Genomic DNA, 22,218 nt, shown 5'->3' with positions numbered 1-22,218 from the left:
GCCGTCGCGTACTTGCACCGTCGATGTGCACGCGTCGTTACGCAGGCCCAGACCCACCGACCAGACATCGGACTCTCTTCTCTCTTCGCCTCTTTTTCCTTCCTCGTCCCTCTTCTCCTCACCCTCTTTCCCTCGTTCATCTCCGCATCTCGTCTCACTCTCTATTTCTCGCGTGCAGCATTTTCGCCCTCTTTCTCTCTCTCGCTCTTTCTCTCTGCCTCTTGCCGCTTTCCCAGCCGCCGGCCGCATCGCGGCGTCGGAGGGTGAAGCTCGCGCGGCACAGAGTAGGTCAGTGGCGCGAATGATCATCAGCATTAGCGCGAACGGGCGGATGAGCGGGTGGGTGAAGGGAGCGCAGTCGCGTGCGCACCCGTGTATGCGTATATGTGTATATGCGTGTGCGTATGTTAAAATTTTTTAGCATTAATTTCTTTATCTTAATGTCTTGAGATTAATGTTTTTTAATAAGAGTGATAAAACGAGGAGAAAATAAAATGGAAAAAACTTCCTATAAAATTGCATTTTTCAACTCATGTTACGCTTACGAACATAGTTCATTTACAATTGACGATTTTCGAATAACTGTCGGTGTGAAGTCAAGATTCTTAGAAATCGATTAATTACGTTTATGTTAAAAGATGCAATTCTTAGTAACACGTGATCCCGTTAATCCCGCACTCACGCGAGCTCCGCTTTATCAAGATGCGCTGCTTGAAAATTAGTTGCTGCGTTAAGATGGGATCTCCCCTGGAACATTTGAACAATCTCGCACCCACGCGTATCCGTTTCCTCGATTTACGTTGATGGTTCCAGGAATTTTCAAATTACGCCTGTATTGAACTATAAAGCTATTCGATACCATTAATTCACGTGCCCACACGAACCATGCCCCCACACAAGAAAAACTAAAAAATAATCTATAGAGAGAAACCTTTCGCAAAAAGATTTCTCTCTATAGATTAGTTTTGAGTTTTGCTTAAATATCATATTGTTTTTCGAAATTTATCTATAATAAAATGTAATTTTTAAGGTTTTGATTATATGTAATCTTTACTAAAAAAAAGTTTTTTTCTAAAATCTTTACTAAAAATTCCTTACTAAAAGAAGATATTAGATATTCTTGTGTTAAAATGTAACTCCGATTTTCTAGAATTTACTCTCACATCATTAAAAAGTTGTATGTTGTCGATAATATTATTTCGATATCGGGGATATATTGAATACGAAAGTAGTCGAAAAAGAGATCCAGGAAGTATCGTAAAATTTCGATAGTTCTTGCCGTGATGTTATCTAACGTGCGGTGCGGCGTATCCGAGCGAAGGATGTGTGCGCGGAATTGCACTGCGAATTGGACGAGTTTCACGATCCCGACCTTGAAGCGGTTTAACTAGTTTTCGCAACTTCTTGTTCCGCTTGCGCTTTGCGAGAATTATTTTTGTTGCCTTGTGCTGTCGCGTGTCCGCTTGCCGATCATAAAATACATCGATTGTGAACGCATGCTTTTTTGCGGCTAATTCGCAATGGCGAGATCGGATTAGCCTCGGATGAAGGCGAAAAAATCGCTCCCTCAATGCAGTTACGCCAGTTCATTACGTAAGAATACTTCACGCTCAACGCATAAATTAAATACGTGCTTATATTGAAAGTTAATTCAACTCGTGCATAGATTCTAACAGTATTTTTGCAAATGATATTGTTTGCAACTTTTCAAATAAAATTTTGTTTAAAAAGAAACGAGCAATATAAAAAATGTAAATTTGAAAAATCCATAGATCCGCAAAATGTAGAATAATTTGAAAAATTTGCATAAACTCTCAAAAGACTTCAGATTTCGCTCTCATTGGCATTGTATAATAAAACATATTAATAGAATATATTAATACGAAAGATTATAACATATATATGTAACGTGGCAAATTATGCATTATATAATCAGAAATTGAGATGAATTTAAGATAGTTTCTTTTCATGGACTGTTGAAGATTACAATCGAAATTGATCTCCCCTCCTTTTTCTTCTATCAGAAACCCCTATGGCGGCAGCGTCAAGTCAGCCGGCGCTTGGTTTATGGGGACCGAAGTCTACGTAGACGTCCCACCAGCCAACCTTACCCAACCTCCCTCTGTCCCAACCTTTCCTAGCTCTAGCCTAGCCTAGAGCCGTGTAGAAGTGCACTCCACCACACCACACGGACGTCTGCCTAGTATTGATCCTCGGCTCAGCTACTGGCTACCTTCACCCACTAATAATTCTTGTCAGTCTCCTACAGGCGTGGCGATTCAGGCCCATACCGTTCGATCTATATCCTTTTTTCGTAAGAGATATTCGTAAAAAAATTCGATCGAGTAAAGATAAAAAATTACGCTGCTCTAACACAGTAGCGAGATATTTTTTATTACTCGATAATTATACCATATCTTTGTTCACCTAGCACGATTAAAACTACTCTTTCAAAATTTTAATAACGCAATAATTATCTATCTCCACGTATTAATTTATTTTAATATATTTATCCGTCGTGTCGAGTGGCCTCAAATCGATTCAACGGTGGAGCAGAACTCGCTTGGCACGCGTCCGCCCCCGATTCTCTCGTTTCTCGCGAAGCGTGACATGCTTTTGAAACGTTCACGGTCGTAAAAAAAAACGACTATAAAAAAGACCGTCTTTGTCCCGTCAGAATGCGTTTTCCGCGCTAATTAGTAAGCGCTCTCGTCTTGTGGGAGCGTCGCGAAGTCTTCGCAAGTTATCTACGATCGACAGATCACGACTCTGGACTACTCTACTAGAGATGGATATATCGAAACTGCGGAATCCATTTTCGATACGTGGATTTCGACGCGAAAACTGGATATCAAAAATATCAATGGCATAAAGATAACGCATGTATATGTTTTTATAATAATCATCAGATAACGTCAATGTGTCGTTGATGTCATCGATAGACGTCGCGTTTCTTAATACCTCTCAGGGATAAACGGAACCACACTACCTATTTGTTCCGTATCCTCATAGATCTTTGCATTTTCTTCGTTTTTCTCCTCTTTCTCTTCTTATTCTACCTATATCTCTTTCTAGTAGTACACGCAGACAGACACACACGCGTTTCATTCCGTTTTCTAGTTCGTTCTCTTTTTTAGTCCTATTCTTTGGATAACGGCATGCGATTCGACGATTCGCGTTCATCCAGTTTTATGTTTTATTATCTCGTTCGTTGAAAACGCACATTGGATTTTCCTCTCCTTTTGTTAAGTTTTTGTCCGTTTGCTCGATGAACCTTCTTGCCCTTTCCCGTTGCGTTTCACGTCTCTCTGTACAAACGATACACTGTGGCATCACGCTGAATGTTCCGGTGAGATGTATTCTTATGTCGTGTATTATGTATCAGACAGCTATTCGGTAAATAACACGAGCCAGACACGCGTATGGAGGTGCGTGGTGCAATTGTTGAAATTATACCATCTAATACATACATACAATGTAAGCTTCACACAAATTATACGAGTTCTGTAATGAGAGAACGATTCAGATATAGTTTTAACGGTGATGATTCTACAATGACATAAAACTCATTGTCCCTTTTAACCGTCGTAAAATTTACGTTCAACACGACGGGTTTTTTCCCAGGATAAGGTATACTCTTTTACTCCCTTTTTCAGTCCCATCAAGGATAATAAAGCTTTCCCGATAACTCGATTTTGATGCTTTTTGTGCAGTGATTACGATACGGGACCCGCGTCGAGTGTCTGCGAAATGGATCCACTCGCATGCAGTGATTGTATGCACATGCGGCCGATTCCGGTCCTATAGGCTTTATAAAATTTCCATACGGTTTACGGTTCCGGTCCGACAAAAATACCGGTTACGGTACAACGTCGACGACAGATAATTTTCGATAATCTATAGCAATTACTATTTTCACGCCCGTTCCTTTCCTGTCCCGTCGTCCTCCGCCCGATTCCCTCTTTGCGATGTATTGCTACTTTGATCTTCACCCCCTTCTTCTCCATTTCACCTCGTCTTCGTTTTTCTCCGTTCGCGACGCCAACGACGCGGCGACAGCGGTGGCGGCGGCGGCGCGGCGCCGTCGGATCGTCGAATAAATTTTTTATCGTCCTCGACGAGCTGGCTCTCTAACCCTTTGTACCCTCCGTCCGCCGTCTCAGCTCCCGCCGTCTGCCTCCGCGGGGTCATTTTCGAACGCGTTAAACGCTCCCGCGGGATCCCGTCGGTATTACTGTCGACGCATCGAGGTTCGTCGATTCTCCTCTTCATGGTCGCTTTTCGACGTGTAACTGGTATTTACATCGCCGAGAGTGTGTGCGAGGTAAAACCTTATATTGCTTCTAACATTAGGAAACTTAATAAAGGTTTCGGCTTTCTAGCTAACAAAAGTACCGGTATTGTGCAAATTAATTTTTTTTCCGGTTCATTGAAATTTTCTTGAAATTTTTATTAAATTAAATTTTTTACATATGCATACTGCGTGTGTGGATATTAATGTATCAAAAATTAAGAGTACTAACTACTAACATAATTAAATATCGTAATGTAATATTTACATTACGAGTACTAACATATTACATGCACGTAATCTAAAATAAAAACATGTATACACATGTTTTTATTTTTTCTTTTAATTTATACGGATTGTATAAAATATGTATATATAATAATTAATAATATATAATAAATGATGATATTTCGACGTAGACGTCATTTCTTCATTGTTTTCTATGTTTTCATCTTCTGGTCTTAATTTTTTAGAAGATACAATGACTTAACGGTACCGGTTTCGATTTCGATTCTATAGGCTTTACAAAATTTTTTTACGGTTTACGGTTCCGGTCTGACAAAAATACCAGTTACGGTACCGTTTTCGGTTTCGGTCCGGTCTGAGTCCCTGGATTTAATTAAAATTAAGGATGCTTATATATCGATAGCGTGAAGTATCTTTTGTTACGCGATTATTTAAATTATTATTAATTTATTAAATTAATATATAAATATTCGGTTCTTCTTATTAAACAAGGCACTTTTATTATGCGTTCTATTTTACGTAGATAAACTTTCTTTTTGCATTGTAGATGCTGGTTATTATCTATCTGCTCTGATCTGCTTTGTTTTACATACTAAATATATCTGCAAAATGTAGCTTCTTTACTTCATTGATTATCAAAAATAACTGGATCGTGTTTGCGGAAGAATAATTTTTAAAGGAGATAGAAAATTACAGTCTCTTTCCTCGAAAATTAAAGTCACGATAGGGGGTCCAAAATATTCTTTCGGCAAAAATCTTCGGTCCGTTCCTGCTCATCGTCGCGAACTAATTCGCATCACAATGCTACCGTCAATCGTCCGTGAGACACCTTGTGTCCTCGGGCGCATTGTCGCAGACGCAGGAACTGTAATCTCCTGATCCGATCCATGCTATTATCCTCAACCCCATATCATAACTATGGTATCCTTTCGACCACGATAGAACTCGACATTCTCGCAAGATCCTGTTTCGGCGAATGCACGCGATTCGCCTATTTCGAAAAATCACCGAAATAGGCTCGGGTTCGTCTCGTCTGCGGCTCGTTTCTCACAACGACAAACGTCATCCAGTATATAACAATTCAAAATACAAAATGGCATAAGTTTTTTTAATATCAAATGAGTTATAAAACATTAAAAAGTTTGGCTTGAGAAAGAGCTTATTAATATTACATCTAATTACAACTCTCTTTTTATATTATCTCTATATGAATAACTTTTGTACAAATTGATGCAAAAAATTTCTCAAAACTTCGATTGATAAATAGGTTTTTTTTTTTCATTTTATAATTTAAATTGCTTCAAGTTCCCTTTTATTTAGGTATCTTTTCAGTGTGATCAGTTATATATTATATTAATATGCATTGAGACAAATTTAGCATTAACTTTTGAAAGTGTTTTGTTTTTTTATTATCTATCCAGCTTGGATTTATACTCGAAACAATTCATCTGTAGAATGAGATTTTTGAACGACTGATTTCTTTAACGTTTGCATCGATTGTGACATTCGTTTTGTGTGATGATTCATATAACTATCCGTAGTAGCCTACTCATTTACCCTTTCGCGAGTAGGTAGATACGCATCGTTCGTTCCACGATCTGAGCTCTTTAGCGCGGCGGCCACGCAGATAACCTACCACGGAGACAGGACCAGTTTCCTTTGTAGTTCGATGAGACTTTGTTCTAGATATAATCGATGCTTCTTTTTGCGCGATCACCCCGACAACGGTGGTAAGAAACGTCGGTATTCTTCCCGTCAATCTTTTCATTCTCATCATTTTCGCTATATAAAATGATCTTTTTATTTTCGCTTTAGCTCGTATGTTCCTGTTCGCAAAAACTGTGTTTTTATGTTTTCGCAAATTTTTACAAAAATTTCTTTAGATTATCAATGTGCGTTGATTGAAATACCGGTAATTAGAGTTGTTGGAACATAATTGACGTTAATGTATAAGAATAAAATTCACGACTATACATTTACGCGTTTGTACTTGAGAAATATTAGTCCTTGACAAACCAAAGGGAAACAGTCAAATCGCAAAAATCGTTTTCTCGCTGTGCGCCACTGAACCGGCACTGATGGCTGTACGTGATCAACTAGCGCAAAGCCGATAATGCGCACAATTGTCTAACATCATGCGTTGTCGTGTCACATGAAATATCTCATTGATGACGACGGGTGATATTTATATCGATAAATCAAATTGCAGTGCGTTTGGGCATGTATTAATATTTTTCCAATAGCTTACGCGCACAATTATATATGTGTACATAAACATATATAAATATGATAAAATTGATTTTTAATACGAATTTAATACGAATCTTTCCTAGAGAAATTGTTATATATATTTATTATAAAATATCGTAAAATTTCGTAGACAAACATTTTTAAGCCTCTTTCCTATTGAAAACGAGATGAAACACCAGATTTATCAATACAATGTATTTATCTCGTCGCACTTTCATGACGCGGCAAGGATTGATTGCGCTTTCGATTATCCTTGAAGAAAGATCGAAGACGGATCAGAATCGTTACGCAAGATTCGCTCGACCATGGGTGGTCGTCATTCTCTCGCACTTCGCACACTCAATGATGTCTTTTATTCGCGCCTTGGACAATTATATCCACTCTCGTTTAATCTCGCGATCGCCGCATCCAACCAGATCGATCTGTTCATCACAATTCGAAATGGTTTTCAACATCTTCGCCAAAAAATTGACTTACTGTTTAAATCATAAAAATTATTTGTCAATTGGTCTCAGAGAGAGAGAAGGCATAAATACTCAAAATTAAAAATAATTGAATAAGTAAATACGGGAATATTTATTTGATTAATTTTGAAACAACCTGTACGACGACGCAAAATGTGCTCTCATCATTCATGACAAACCTCCGGGTTTTCCGGGTTAAATTTGCGCCACCTGCGAGATGGTTTATCGTGCGCCTGGTCGATCTGCAAGTTTCTTAACTTTTTGCGGAACCGCAAAATCGGTCCGGCCGTTTTTTTTCGTAATCGATTCGTCGTAGGTGCTCGCGATTCGGTAACTTTCAAGTGAATCGGCCCATTTTCCAGAGGGCTAACGTGTACCAATTCGTCCATTGACGTCGTTTGTTGATCGTGATTTTACGGATTTACATACGCTCATCCTCGTGTGAATTCCCGTGGCGTCATCCGCACGTATTCATCCGCGGAAAAACGACCGTCGGACTGCCGCGACGTCGATCCTTCGACGCGGGAAATGACTTCCGGTCGAAGACAGAAGAGCGGAGGATCTTCTGTTTTTGCGTGATCGCGACGCCGACGAGTTCAATCGAGCGGATTTAGAAGCATTATTCCGCGTCAGTTGATAGAGTAGCCATCGAGAACGATTAATTAAGTACAAAAGAAGTTGGCGATCTCAGTATTGACTTCGAAATATAGCTACATACTGTAAACTAATGTACCTAATGTCACCGGAATATTTTTTTATGCAACTTTAAAGAGAAAGTTTTTTTTAGGCTTGTATGGTCCTGAAAGGTTCATATGTTAAATGTATAGCTTTTTCTGTCTTTTTTTGGTGGAATTGTAGAAAACTGTGAAACTGTACTAAAAAAGAGACAGTAATAACCGTTGGTGGGCCAGTCTTTGTATGCAGGGTGTTAATTTCCAGTTCCAAGGTCGCACATTTGCAAAACGAGCTAATTCCCGTACGATGTTTTCACGAAACGAAGCAAAAGTGCTTTTTCTCTGTGTGAATAGCTCGTGTACCGTGAAATGGACGAGATGTACAAATGCATAAATTTTCTGCGAGAACGCACGTCGCTGCACGCTGCGGGATCGCGCACGCAACATTAGCTATTCAAACGCAGCTTCGAGAGTTTCGTCTTTAAGTCGGACCCCTATCGTCAGGCGGACCTGCTGCCTGACTGGCGATCGTCTCTAACTTGCAGACCTGCAGACTGTCCTTAAACATAGTCTGATCGTTTCGCCTCGGGCGATTCGGTATAAACTCTTCAAACGAGAATTTCTAAACTTTAAATTTAAACTTATATAATCATATAGTTATATGTTAAACCTTATTGTTTGCCTTCGCAATGCGTTGAGCAAGAAAAAATAAAAATTTCTTAAAGACAACAAAAAATTTTTGCAAATAAGCAAGCAGAGGAAGAAGGAGAGAGGGAAAGAGAGAAAGAGAGAGGTGAGCGTGCATTCTCGCGTGACTCCGTGCACGCTCGATTAAACGTGCATTCACGATCGATCAAAGGTCGATCGAAGTCGACCACGAATTGAAAACAGTAGTCACGAGAAAAGCATGGGAAGATCGGGAACTATTTGCTCGCCTCTGTAAATCTCTGCCTGCGGAACGACTTTGGCAGTCTCCGTTGTATAATACGTATTACACATCGGTGGCTTGTACGTCACGTGTATACACGGTGATCCACGACTTACGTACTTCTCGTAGATAGTAAGAGTCAACTTAAAATTCTCTCTATGTAGATTGGTCCAGAAGCGCTGTTTTCTTTCTTTAATTTATCGTGACGTTCCTGTGCGGAAATTGTTAAAATTTAATGCCAAGCCATTATTCTTTTATATCTTTCTATTAAAGTTTTCAAATTATTTTCTGTCTCTTACGATCGTTCCAGCCACAGTAGCCACAGGCAAAGATTCCGCTTCACTGACGAGCCTGTAGCCTTCTTCGGCATACCTAAGACGATGATAATTATCAGACAAAAAGGCTACGTGGCGGTCGAGCATCCTGCGTGCAGGTCAACGTAACACTATTTTTGCGTTTTAAAATACGGTAAAAACTGGATGGTCTTTTAGCGATGCCGCCTGCAGCCGTGCCGTTGCCTCTTCTCGAATCTTGGTGAACTGTACTAGCGCGTATAAATAATCAAATTGGTGTGTAACTAACAGGGACCGGACGAAGATATCGGTTCGGTTCCGGTTTTGGTCCATTAAAATACTTAACAAAGGTTTTTCGGTTTCGATTTCGGTTTTCTAGCTAACAAAAGTACCGGTATTGCTCAAATTACAGTTTTTTCCGGTTTCGGTTTATTAAAATTTTCTTGAAATTTTTATTAAGTTAAATTGTTTACATATGCATACTGCGTGTGTGGATATGTATACTTATAAGTTGTAAATCTTAATTTTTGATACATGTTTTTATTTTACATTACGTACACATGTTTTTATTTTTTATTTTAATTTATACGGAGATTGTATAAAATATGTATAATAATTAAAAATATATTATAATAAATGATGATATTTCGACGTAGATGTCATTTCTTTCTCTTTATTGTTTTTCTGTTTTTTTTATCTTCTGATGGTCTTAATTTTTTTGAAGATATAATGACTTTTAACGGTATCGATTTCGATTCTGGTCCTGTAGGCTTTATAAAATTTTCATACGGTTTACGGTTCCGGTCCGACAAAAATATCGGTTTTGGTTCCGGTTTGGTCCGGGTCCCTGGTCCGTTTACAGAAAAAAATTAACGTTTATTTATTCTACTGTTAGAATCACACTTTACATATGAATAACTTACAAAGTTTTTCGGCCGACGTGCATCGACTCGATAAAAGAGCATTCGGACGCAATCAAGTCCCCGTCGTGGACACGAGGCCTTTCTGCGTCTGGCGGCATTAATGGCGAGGCCACTTCGAGCAGAGATAGAATCTTTGCTACCTCTCGCTCTCCCGCCCACCTTTAGTAATGTGCGTGACAGCGAGTCGGCTCACGCATGCAGGCACGCACGCACGAGTCACACACGGCAAGGCTTGGAAGTTAACGCCGGAAATCTCTCACAACGCCAGGCATTCTCTTTATAATACGGAGTGCCGGCACGGCCGCGTTTGATCCTTCCGCGCGGAGAGGAGCGGTTTCGCGCGATTTATTTAGAATTCGCGTCGAAAATAAAATCGCGCGCGCTCGCGCGCGAGCACACGTGATTTGTCGTAATTGAAGTGGCGGCTATCGCGAACGTGTAACGTAATGTATCGCGTACACGCACACACGCTCCCGGTGTGGCGTGAGGTATTAATTATGTCATGATTCCTATATTCCTCTCGCCCGGAGCTCGCAATTAGAAAATGTTGCGCAAGTTCTGCACTCGCGCCGATTGCGCAACGCGGAACACTGAGTGCTGCGCGACGTCGGTATTCGGTATGCCTGATTTTCGCGCGAGACGTAACGTCTAACGTCTCTCTCGGCGGTATCGAAATTTCAGGGACTATCGCGTCACGTCGGTAGAACCAACGTATTGGCGGAAGATATTAAAGTCGAGATAGTGAAGACCTAGTCTGTCTAGATAAGCGGTCGATTAAGTTTGATCCGATTTGCGCTTCTCGCGCGACGACGCATCGATCGATCGTTCCGCTCGCCCAGTCCATTAGCGCGGACTTAATCTGCTATTCAATTTTCTGACGACAATATAAAAATGCTATAGAGACAGATAGATAGATGAGTTTAATTATATCCCGGGACAGATATCCCGCAGGCGTATATGATGTAGCATTATCAGAGATGGCATAATGACAGGCACCTAGAATTAGCGCAAATAGTTTACTCTTTTTGTAGTTTCTTAATAATATATATCTTGATTTCTAGTTAAGCAATGTGCCTACACTTTGCTATATTCTATAATATTATTGTTATATAAAATAAAGCTATAAAATATTTATATCTTATAATTTACATATATTATATATCTAAAAGTGCCAGAACTTTTTATATACTTCTATAATATACTTTCTTACAAAATCATATATGGTATCGAATACTTTGTGGAATATTTTTCCCTTTTTCAAATGTCATTGTCTCTTGACATGATATTAAAAGCGTATTATGGCTTATGGTAATTTGTATCTTCTGATCGATTATCACGCACCTTATCTTTCGTGGAATTATGGATTCTTTCACGTGGTCCTCAATCTTTCGAAATCGAGAGAAATAAACGAGCTATGAAAGTACTGGGTACATTTGTAAGATATATTGCAGTCGAGCAGCAGTGGTCATTAAAACAGGTGACCGTGAAGTAATCACGCGATGTCATCGAACTCTGCGATTATTCTGAGATAAACCGACGGATTTCATGCGTCTCGAGAAGGGTACAAATTGACGCGTCTTATCTTATGGCCCACGGTTTTATATTTAAGGAACTAATGACTTTCTTTCACCGAGCAGAATGGCTTGCTCTCTTTCTTTCTCTCGTCCGCGAAATACGTTATTCTCGAAAATTTAATTGAACGATTAAAAAGTTAAATCCAATCCGGTACTTACTCATTTTACTTGTCGTCAAACAGAAGAGCTTTGGATTTACTGAATAATTCTGGTCACATTAAAATTTTTTCGTTTTTTTCTTCGTCTACGAAAAATATTTTTATTTTTATCTTATTTCTAAACATTATGATCATTTCTATAGATTATAATGAAAGTAATTTATATAATAAATATAGGCGAACTATATATACTATTTTTCCCTCTAATAAAATCATCAACCGAATTACTATTTCCAATCATAATCACAACGCAAAATAATAAAAGTTATTAAATTGAATTTTTTATTATTGTAATGAAAGTATGAAGTTTGATATAACATAGAAAAATTTTAACACATTCATACAAAAATGATAAATGAAGGAAATGTAATAAACACGTTAAAAGTTTAAACATTTGTGCTTATCAGTAAAATTATTGAGCAATACAACGTACAATGTCAATTCCGTATTAAAATTCTAAACGAGGAGACTACTACTTTCCGTCTACAACAAAAGCTTCTTTGAAACGAAATCGCGAAACAATATTAATTCGTGTGTAACTAACAAACAATAGATACGTAATAATAATTTAAGAGAAAATTTAAGAGTTTTTAAGAGAAAACAGTGTTAACGATTGAACGCGAAAAAGGCATTTGCTCTCGAGGACTTTTGATTTACGTGGGATCGGAGTCATGCGGGCAGCGAAGCTCACTGGCGGTTGCCGAGAACCCGCACCACCGTCGTGTAAACACGTACCACCGAGCTTAGGTGTAATGCACACGTCGCACAGAAACACACGCACCAGCCTGGTCGGCTACGTGCTCTCCTCTCAGAACGGTATGCTCGAGAGAAAATCGCGAGGGAGATTTTACGACGGTCGCTTCTTATGCGCGAACTTTCATCCAGCGCGTCCTTTAAAACGCTATCATTCGCGCGCGCATCTCGCACGCATGATGCGACTCGATGCAGGGAACATGGCGTTTTTGCATCACGCTTGTGGTTAATTACGGCGTTTATTTGATGTCGCGCTTAAATTAGCCGTATTCGTTCGGAAGGCGTCCGGTTCCACACGCGTTCGTCGCCCTTGTCGCAAGCTGCGTATTAGAAATTTAAATTTAATTGGTATCTACTCATCGGTATCTACTCATTGGTAATAAACGATTATTTAGATATTTCATTGTCAGCTATTGTGATAATAAATATAAAATGTTTTTGCTATAACTAAAAGATCTCGAAATTACATAATTTGAAGCTGCTTTTTATCAAGCTATGCAAATTCTTTACACAATGTTACTTCGAATTCTGCGCTGATTGCAATGAATTTTTTTAAATAATAATGCACGAAATAAAATATTAACATTAAAACATTAAATATATTTCGTGTATAAATAAATACATTTTGTGCGTAATATAAAATGCTTTAAGTATGCACGCCGCGTTTATTTGATTGAACATGCACTTGACCCGTACTCCTCGTTAAACTTTTATATTATTAATTTATACAGTGACACAACAGATTATTTGATTTGTAATTTAATTTAGTTCGCCGATGGAACGAATTTTATTTAATAATACCTATCTAGACTACACTACGTGATAAAGAGGCGTATATTATAAAGTATCGCAAGGTGCTCATTACGCATTCTGTTTTTTCGACAGGTCATCTGAGGTCTCAGATTAACATTTCATTTTTTTGATATTGCTAAAGAAATACTTTTACATCTAACTTATGAAAAAGCAGATCAACTTGAGTACAATCACACTAACTTTATACAATTGAAGACAATTGTTCGATATTCCGCGTTAATCAAAATAATTATTCAGGAAATAGTTACATGTAATTTAAAACAATGTCATTAATTTTATTTTATCCATTGTTTAATTTTACTTCTAGAATATGGAGCATATATTAATCTGAATGTGTGTGTGTGTGTGTGTGTGTCGTGATGACATTTACCCAAATTATATATACATACTTCTAAATCGGCCGATTTAAATAAACCTTGAAATCGGCTAGAGTGACGCTTCCCGGCGGTATTTTAAGTTTTATCCGCTAAGGCGTCTTCTCTTTGTCCACGTATTTCACTTGTCATAATAACGACTTGTGTTTCTTAACGCTTAAAAGTTATTTGTTTGATTATTAAATAGAAAATATAGCATATTCATCACAATATGCGTCGATATCTGCTTAATGGATTCGTCGCAATGGCTTTATAGCTCTTTTATTATATAGACATTCGAGAAAATGTCCTCAAAGAGTCACGCATTTTTATTCAATAATACTCTTATTGATAAAATTTCCTTTTGAACAAAAATTCGGTGACAATTTTTTTTTACAAATTTTTAACTTTTACATTGAATACATTTCTGTAACAGTTATGTTAATTTATAAGTGTTTAGTCTTGAAAAATTATTGCTAGATACGCACAACTTGATATTGAAACAATCACTTTCTTTTAAATTAATATCTGAAATGTTGAATTTCAAAAAAGCGATTTTTAGTACGGTCTGTTAACAGTTAATCTATTTCTATACAAGATTGTCCACATTATCATACGTTTATAGACGGCAATAGTAAGCGAGACAGTCAATCAGCGCGGATATGTCTTCTCATATCAGTGTATACGTGTACACGTGGATCCTTCTCAGTTTTATCGTCACAGTGGTCTCGATATCAATTCAGAACATTATAAATAGATTACCCGGATATTTTTAAGTTTATTAAGGCATGCGATCGATGCGAGTCATTGCGAATTATACGCAGTCGCTACGCAAAGAACGAATATTTTTTCTTCGCAATGCGAAGATTTTCGTTTTATCTCTATAGAGAAATTAAAATATTGTGAATGCATATAGAATTGTCTACAGCTATTTAATGTGAAAAAATACACTGCAAAATGCTCTTAAGGTATCTTTTTGTTCGCAATTTTTGTGGTATAGTCAATGTTCAAACATATAATGCAATGAGTGAGTTATCGCGCGAGTGGGATTATAAAATTATATAAATCTTTATTTTATATTTTTCTCTCGCTATATATATATATCTCATGTACCTTAAATCCGTATTAGTAGTTCGCTTAATAACGCATTCTCGCAGCAACGAATATTTCTTTGCAAGAGACGGGACACACGCGTAAATACAACGTGCCGCGTAAACGGAGCGATATGTAACGTTTTTATGAAAACGACGAGATAAGAAATTTCCGCGTTGCTAAAAGACTAAAATCGCAACCGTAAAAGGCAAAACAGCAAAATTTGGCTCGGGAGCCGCAGGGCATTTTGCAAGCGCGCGTTTGGATTTGTATTCATACTCCGCGCATATTTAGCTATACTAATGCAGTTGCGGTATATGTTTCCACGTTTCTCTCATATTTCCGTGATATTCAAAGAAAACTTAGAATTAACTGCACATTTATTCATTTAAATCACAATATTTTTGACCCAATGCATAACTGTTTTAATCTTCTATCTAACTTTTTTTTTTTTAATACGTGTGTAATAATACAATGTAGCTATCACTTTGTTACAATTGCTATATTTCCACACCTGTATTCCTAAGCAGAGGCAAGGATTGCAATTGCGTTGCGTTAAAGGCTTAAATAAATTCCTGAACAAACGCGAGATAAGAATTTAAAGGCTAATATAATGACAATGTAAAATTAAATATATTATCAAAGTATACTGGATATAGTCGCGAAAAATTTGCATGAAACTGGTACTTTCTAATATACATATTTTTATTCGTCACTACTTTTCTGATGATATCAATACGTAGCTAAAATAAAGTGTAAACAATATCAATTTCTACAGTGAAGTATCGATATTCAAATAATAGTACTGTGGAAGTAAGCAAGTTTGTGCGTTTCTTTCCCTCGCGTGTCGTAACTGCGATTGCATGCGAACGTACATCCCGGCATGCACACATACACATACACGTAGGCGGGTGTGTGAAGTTGGCACCCTTACTTTAAAATTCGATAGTTCTGATTAGGATTCCAGCTTCTTTTCAAAGAGTATAGGAGTATTTTTATGTTTATAAAAAGAGTTCCGGCGATTGACACTATGAAAAAGGCAATTAAAAAATGGGGTGCTAATTTTACACTCAACTTTAAGATCGAATAGTTCTGAATAGCTCATCTGAAGCATTTGGCCGAGTACTAGAATTCCTGATAGAAAAAAATTTAATTGAAAAAAAAAATTGAAAAAGTCTCATTTTAAGCCAGAATAGTTCTAAGTAGCTCATTTGATCGGAAAGTTCTAGAGTTCCTGATAAGTAAAAAATTGCAAAACTTGTTTTAAAAAATCAAAATAACGTTCACGGTAAACCTTTGAAGTTGAATATCTTTTAGTGACCGGATCGCTTTTGATCATAGAAATTTCTTTCACACAGAACTCTTGGAGTTCTACCAAAAATTCTTATCCGAACGCCTAAAACTTTCAAAAAAATTTTTTATGCGGACTTAGTTGAATTTTACGCTTTATATATCATTATCATCATTATCTTTATATATCAGTATATATCATTATCAATAATTTCTGCGTGATCGACGACGGTTACTTTATACATGAGCGTAAATAAATTGCATGTTATCTTCTTTAACTCTAGGTATAAACCGTTCTTTTCGTGTATATATTTTCGCAAATAAGTTCGTAATGAATTTTATATGTATACTAGTAAAACATTTGGCGGTTTATGTACCACTACTATAATGTATCCGCCTGAATCAGTTATATTATTAAATTCCATTTTGGGTGATATATCAGGTAATTAGAATCTCGACATCTAATATTTCAGTATCATTCCACAGATACACTTATAATACATTACAAGTTTGAAATTTTTTATGATCTAATAAATAAAACAATACGTATGAAAATACAATTATCCACAATGGTATTTAAAGGGGTGAAACATCTTGAAGACTCGACCGTTGAATTTGACTTTCAGGATGAGAAATCAGTGAAATTTATAGTAGGAGAAGAACAGTATGTTATATCAAAAGAATTGTTGTACAACATCAACAGTAGCTATTTTAATATTTATTTTAACTGGCTCGGTAGATTAGTGTGATTATGGCATTTAAAATTATTATGTGAACATTATTTGTTCGCTATATTACCTTTTGTGAATTGTGGCAGAAAGGACAAAAGGTTAAAATTGCTTTGAACTACAATTAAAAGATTGGATCCGTCAAAATGGTTTCGAGGGCGACGTCGAGAAGGATTCCCGAGGCGGAGCCGCGTATAGACTACGTGCAATATGACGGATTGGTGGTGATGAAGATACTATCGTGAAGCATTGTCACGAGGAGTCTTCCGGCAACATGGAGGTCACCCAGGGCGCTCTTCTCGGCCTGGTCGTGCAGAATCGTCTGGAGATCACCAACTGTTTTCCGTTTCCTAAGAACGACGAGATCATGGACGAGGAGGAGTATCAGCTTGCCATGATGCGAAGACTGAGATGGGTGAACGTTGATCACTTCCACGTCGGTTGGTACCAGAGCGCAGGCGTCGGCAATTTTCTGAATCTGTCTCTGCTGGAGTCGCAGTACCAATACCAAACTTCCATCGAGGAATCGGTCGTGCTTATTTATGACACCGCAAAATCTGCCAGGGGTTTCCTGACGCTTAAAGCGTACCGACTCACTTCGCAAGCGATACAGATATACAAGGAGAATGAGTTTACTCCAGAAGCTTTGCGTATTAAATAAGTGTTTTCTTTTACTTTAGCCGGGGAGTCGAAGTTGGCTGGCCTTGCAACGTGGGAGAAGCGGACGCGATTCCCGCCACCGCTGCGAGTCGACCCCCGGCGCCGGGCATGCTTGAAACGCAGTGCCCGTGCACAAGCGTTTGACACAGATGGATATCCATTCACGAAATAACTTATTACTATTTATTTTTATTTTAATTTGACACGGCTACTGAGGGCAAGTCTCGTCGAGACCGTGGACATGCTTGGACGTTTTGTCCTGAATATTTTTTGAAGATTGTTAATGTAAATAGCGCCGAGTTTGGATTAATGTCGAGTCTGTATTTATTACTTTTGACTTTTGGCCGTTATGTGACCCCGAGGGGGATTAGGTGCCATAAAATTTACAAAGAAGAAGAAAAAGAAGGCTACTACTGGGGGCCACGGTTACTCGTGGCACGAGTCTCGTGCGTCGAGAGGCGTAATCTAAAAAAAAAAAAAAAAAAAAAAAAAAAAAAAAAAAAAAAAAAAAAAAAATAAAAAAGAAGCGTACTAAATGGCTGTGTTCAGCAGAATGTTTATTTTGGAATTGATAGAAGTTAAAACAATTTTATGCGGACTTAGTTGAATTTCATCCGTTACATCTTCGAATATCTTCTTAACTAGTGGTCGGATTGCCACTAATTAGTGGAAGAGTTGCAGGCGTTCTGATGGGAATTTTGGATAGATCTGTAAAAGTTTTAAAGAAATTATACGTATGTATAGTCGAAAGCGATTCGATTACTAGTTTAGAAGATATTCGACTTCGAATATCTACCGTGAGCGTCATTTGCGTAACTTTAGACGATGATTTTTTAAAACAATTCTAAGGTTTTGCAATTTTTTCTTTATTAGAAACTCTAGAACTTTTTGAAAGGAATCAAATAAGCTACTTATAACTATTCTGGCTTAAAATCACTTTTATATTTTTTCTTTTTGAAAAAAATTTAAAAAAATTTGGTCTTAAAGTTGGGTGTGAAGTTAGCACTTTATTTTTTAATTGTTTTTTTTATAGTGTTAATCGCCGGAACTCTTTTTATAAACATAAAAATACACCTAAACTGTTCGAAAAGAAGCTGGAACTCTAATCAGAACTATTGAATTTTAAAGTATGGGTGCCAACTTCACATATCTCACGTACGCATATATGTGCTCGATCAACCGTATTTGTTACTGAGGCCAGATATACCTAGAAAATCGAGACTTTACAACGTTTTTCGAGGACTTTTGAATTTCTGCAACGTAGAACATTAATTTAGCTATCGTGTACGGAATGGTGAAAAATTTAATTTTTTTTTACCAATTTCTGCATCGTTGCGCACAATCTAATTTCTGCCACATAAATTATAATCGCGATTAGTCGCACTATGATCTGCCGCGTGAATCATCGGTAGTAGATGTTTCACGTGTCGGAAATTACAGCACGTCAACTGATAATCGCCGCTTGGCGCAACGCACATTCGCAGATTGCGTCCAATCGGTCGCGGATCTAGATTTGTCCCGAGAGATTTTTTCCGCGCGTAACACTCGGTGCGGCGCGCACAATTCCGAGTCGCGCAATTCTGCGGTGTGACGGGCGGCGCCACGCAGCAGTCACGCATTATGCCGCATCTTGACCACCCTCGCGACCGTCATTATCCCGAGGATAGAGAAAGAGAGAGAGAGAGAAAGAGAGAGGAGACTCGCGCGGTTATGGGCAAGGGCGAGAGTTAGCCCGCCGCCGGGATAATGACAGTCCGACAGACGGACGGTGCTCCGGTGACTGAGAAGCAACTGCAGCGTGGTTATTAAACTTATTCTACGCGGTATATAACTCGTAGTGAGTCTAGAAGCGACATTGCTCGCGCGAGTGCGAGTGTACGTAGACCGTCATGATGTTTCAGAATTAGTCAACGAAATACCTCTAATTACCTGGCACCGCGGTTGCGACAGCAAAGCGTTCTCTATTATGCATTATTTAATTGCGACATCGCGCGCTTCGGAAGCGCGCGAATAGAAATGTCGATCGACTCGTTTGTACGTATCTATGGACACCCGCACGCATTTACTCGAGTATGTGGGTTATAAGTCGCAGGAGGATTTACATCGTTGCGTTGTTCGCGTACAAAGCAATTGATTGACTGGAAATGTAAAATATATTATACTGTTCTGAAATCACGTCAATTATGTCTCATTGTTTTTTTTTTTTTTTTTTTTATGAAAAAGCTTTCATTGCTCGGAACACCCTACTAATTTACCAACGATATTTGCGATTCTCCGATCCAGAAGACCCACAACTTGCCGGGCGCAGGAGCTATTCCTACATGTTTGGCCTCCAAAGGATCCCCACACTAGCTTCAATTTCGATAATGGGAAGATTAAAAGTAATAGAATAAGTTTGAATTTTTTACTTTAAGAATTTTTTTCCTTTTTATCGAGAAGAGTTCTGAAAACAGATATATATATATATATATATATATATATATATATATATCAGTATATATATGTAGTATATATATATATCAGATATATATATATATATATATATATATATATGTATATATATATATCAGATATATATATATATATCAGTATATATATATATATATATAGAACAGTATATATATGCACACACACACACACACACACACACACACACACACACACACACACACACACACACACACACACACACACACACACACACACACACACACACACACGAATAACTAAATTTATCGGCAAAGACATGTATCGCAATGAGAAGTAAAAATACGCATAGCTTATAGTTGAGTAATGAACAGTAGTTAAACTGTACTTTTTATTCTGATCTGGAAGACCAATCTTTCACGAATTAAAATAAGCCTTACAAAATTACAGATATATAGTCCGCTCTCTCTTGGCGAATTTTTCAATTGTCGAATGATCGCGGGCTTACCGAAGCGGCGACAGCGATGGAATACACTCTCCGCGTCGCGCTCTCACGATTCTCCCGTTCTCTCGCGGAGCATTTACTCCGGCCAGTAGTCGGGAAAAACTCATGTTATTAAGCCGCGGCAAAAGTCCTGCGTCCCTCGTCCTTTTTCCCTCCCTTGGTCGGCCGGCCGGCCTCCGCCACGTCCATGGTGAACCTCGCAAGATTAGTTCATTACCCAGCACGGCGTGTCTTCTGTTTTTGCACACCGTGGAAATAGATTTGTTGCAAGATCGGTGGTGCGGCCGCCCGGCAACGCGCCGCCACCGCGCGCCGCGTTCTTCTTGCATACGCGCGAGCGCGTATGTAAAAGCGAATTTACACGCTTCACCCTTGATGAGCGTGAACCGGATGTATCGTCCGCGCGGTAGAAGTGTTGAATGAGCAAGTTCCTTTTTTAACTTTGCATCGATAACATTAAGAATATTATTTTTTACTCAATTTTCTCTCTTTCTTTCTCTCTCTAATATGTTTATTAATATATTCAATTTTTATAAAGCATTTTCCCTAAGGATCTTTGAAATTCTTTTAAGAAATTTCTGATGGTGCGATAAAATCCCGTAATATGGTGCAATATTATCGTTTTACCCTACTTCCTCTCACCTCTCAACCACATCACACACGTCTGCTTCTCGTTCTGAATTAATCAAGGACAAGAGGCATACTTAGTGTCACAAATAGACACATTGCCGTAGCAATCGCTCTCATTTTCCTTTCAGCTCTCTCTTTCTCTCACGGTACAAGCAACACAGTACCTTTCAACAGTTGCTGTCGCGCGTAAAGCTTTTATTCAGGAAGTCTATAAGAACGATAAATAAATGCTGCGTGTATAAAACGGTGTACCGTTCGTCCGCTCGAGATTAATAATCAAATGCTGTTTGTAAAGCTTGTGGCCAACTTTTTGTAAGCATGTGAAGACCTGGCACTTTGTAGTCACGCACCACAGTTTGCGCGAAGCGAAAACCGCCGGACGACTTTGTCGAGAATCTCGTAACTAACCTGCAGTTGCTATATGCAAGTTAGCGCCGCGACTTCCGGTCGAAGGTCGACGGATAAATTTTGCTTGAGAGTGTTAATTACTCGCGTTTTCTTAGCGCCGTTTCAACCGTGCCCCACACCCCCGGATCTCTCACACATACATAAAGTCATTTCGTATTAAATACTGCCGCCCCGTGTCCGGTGGTTATCGTCCTAAAAGAAACGGACCCTCCCTTCCTTCCCCACGGGTGAATTAGTTAGCGCCGGTTAATGTAATTTCGTATATGAAACAACGCGCGGACGTGAGCTGGCACTCCGGTAATACCGGGTATATGGATAATAGCGAGTTCAAAATATTTCCAGGTGCATAGAATATCCAATTTACACTACGGTTTCTTTCGTTTATAAAATTATTTTAGTAATATTGAGTAGATTGCTATATATCACAGTTTTCGAAAAAAAAGCTGTAAGAGTTAATATAATAATTTCCAAATTGTTTGAATTAATCTGATGATTATAACAATTTCTTAATAATTCTAGCTAACATTCAATATCGAAAGCAAAGTATCGATAGTAACGTTGTACGTTGCCATTCCTAGCCTTAACCCGCTCGAATAAGTTCTTGAACCGACACCGAAACGCGCACTCGAACGGATACAATTATGCAGCTATTGGAGTATGAAAATAGTTTCTCCGTTGTCGGTCCTCATGCGGAGCACCTTGAATAATTTGACGCACGACGGGAGTCCTAGTTTCGCGAGAGCGGCGTGAATACATTT

The 22,218-nt window shown here is 38.4% G+C and overlaps 1 protein-coding gene and 1 pseudogene across 1 annotated transcript in view; one reads left to right on the top strand and one right to left on the bottom strand.

Moving 5' to 3' along the window:
* Positions 1 to 22,218, bottom strand: part of Mrpl52 (mitochondrial ribosomal protein L52) — a 245,962-nt gene that overhangs the window by 113,169 nt on the left and 110,575 nt on the right. The window lies entirely within an intron of this gene.
* On the top strand, positions 16,962 to 17,511 carry LOC143903919 (eukaryotic translation initiation factor 3 subunit H pseudogene; annotated as a pseudogene).

The sequence above is a fragment of the Temnothorax americanus genome, unplaced genomic scaffold, assembly GCF_048541705.1.
Source record: "Temnothorax americanus isolate GAGA-0224 unplaced genomic scaffold, ASM4854170v1 Scaffold5, whole genome shotgun sequence".
Lineage (NCBI taxonomy): Eukaryota > Metazoa > Arthropoda > Insecta > Hymenoptera > Formicidae > Temnothorax > Temnothorax americanus.
This window is presented reverse-complemented; position numbering and strand designations above follow the sequence as displayed.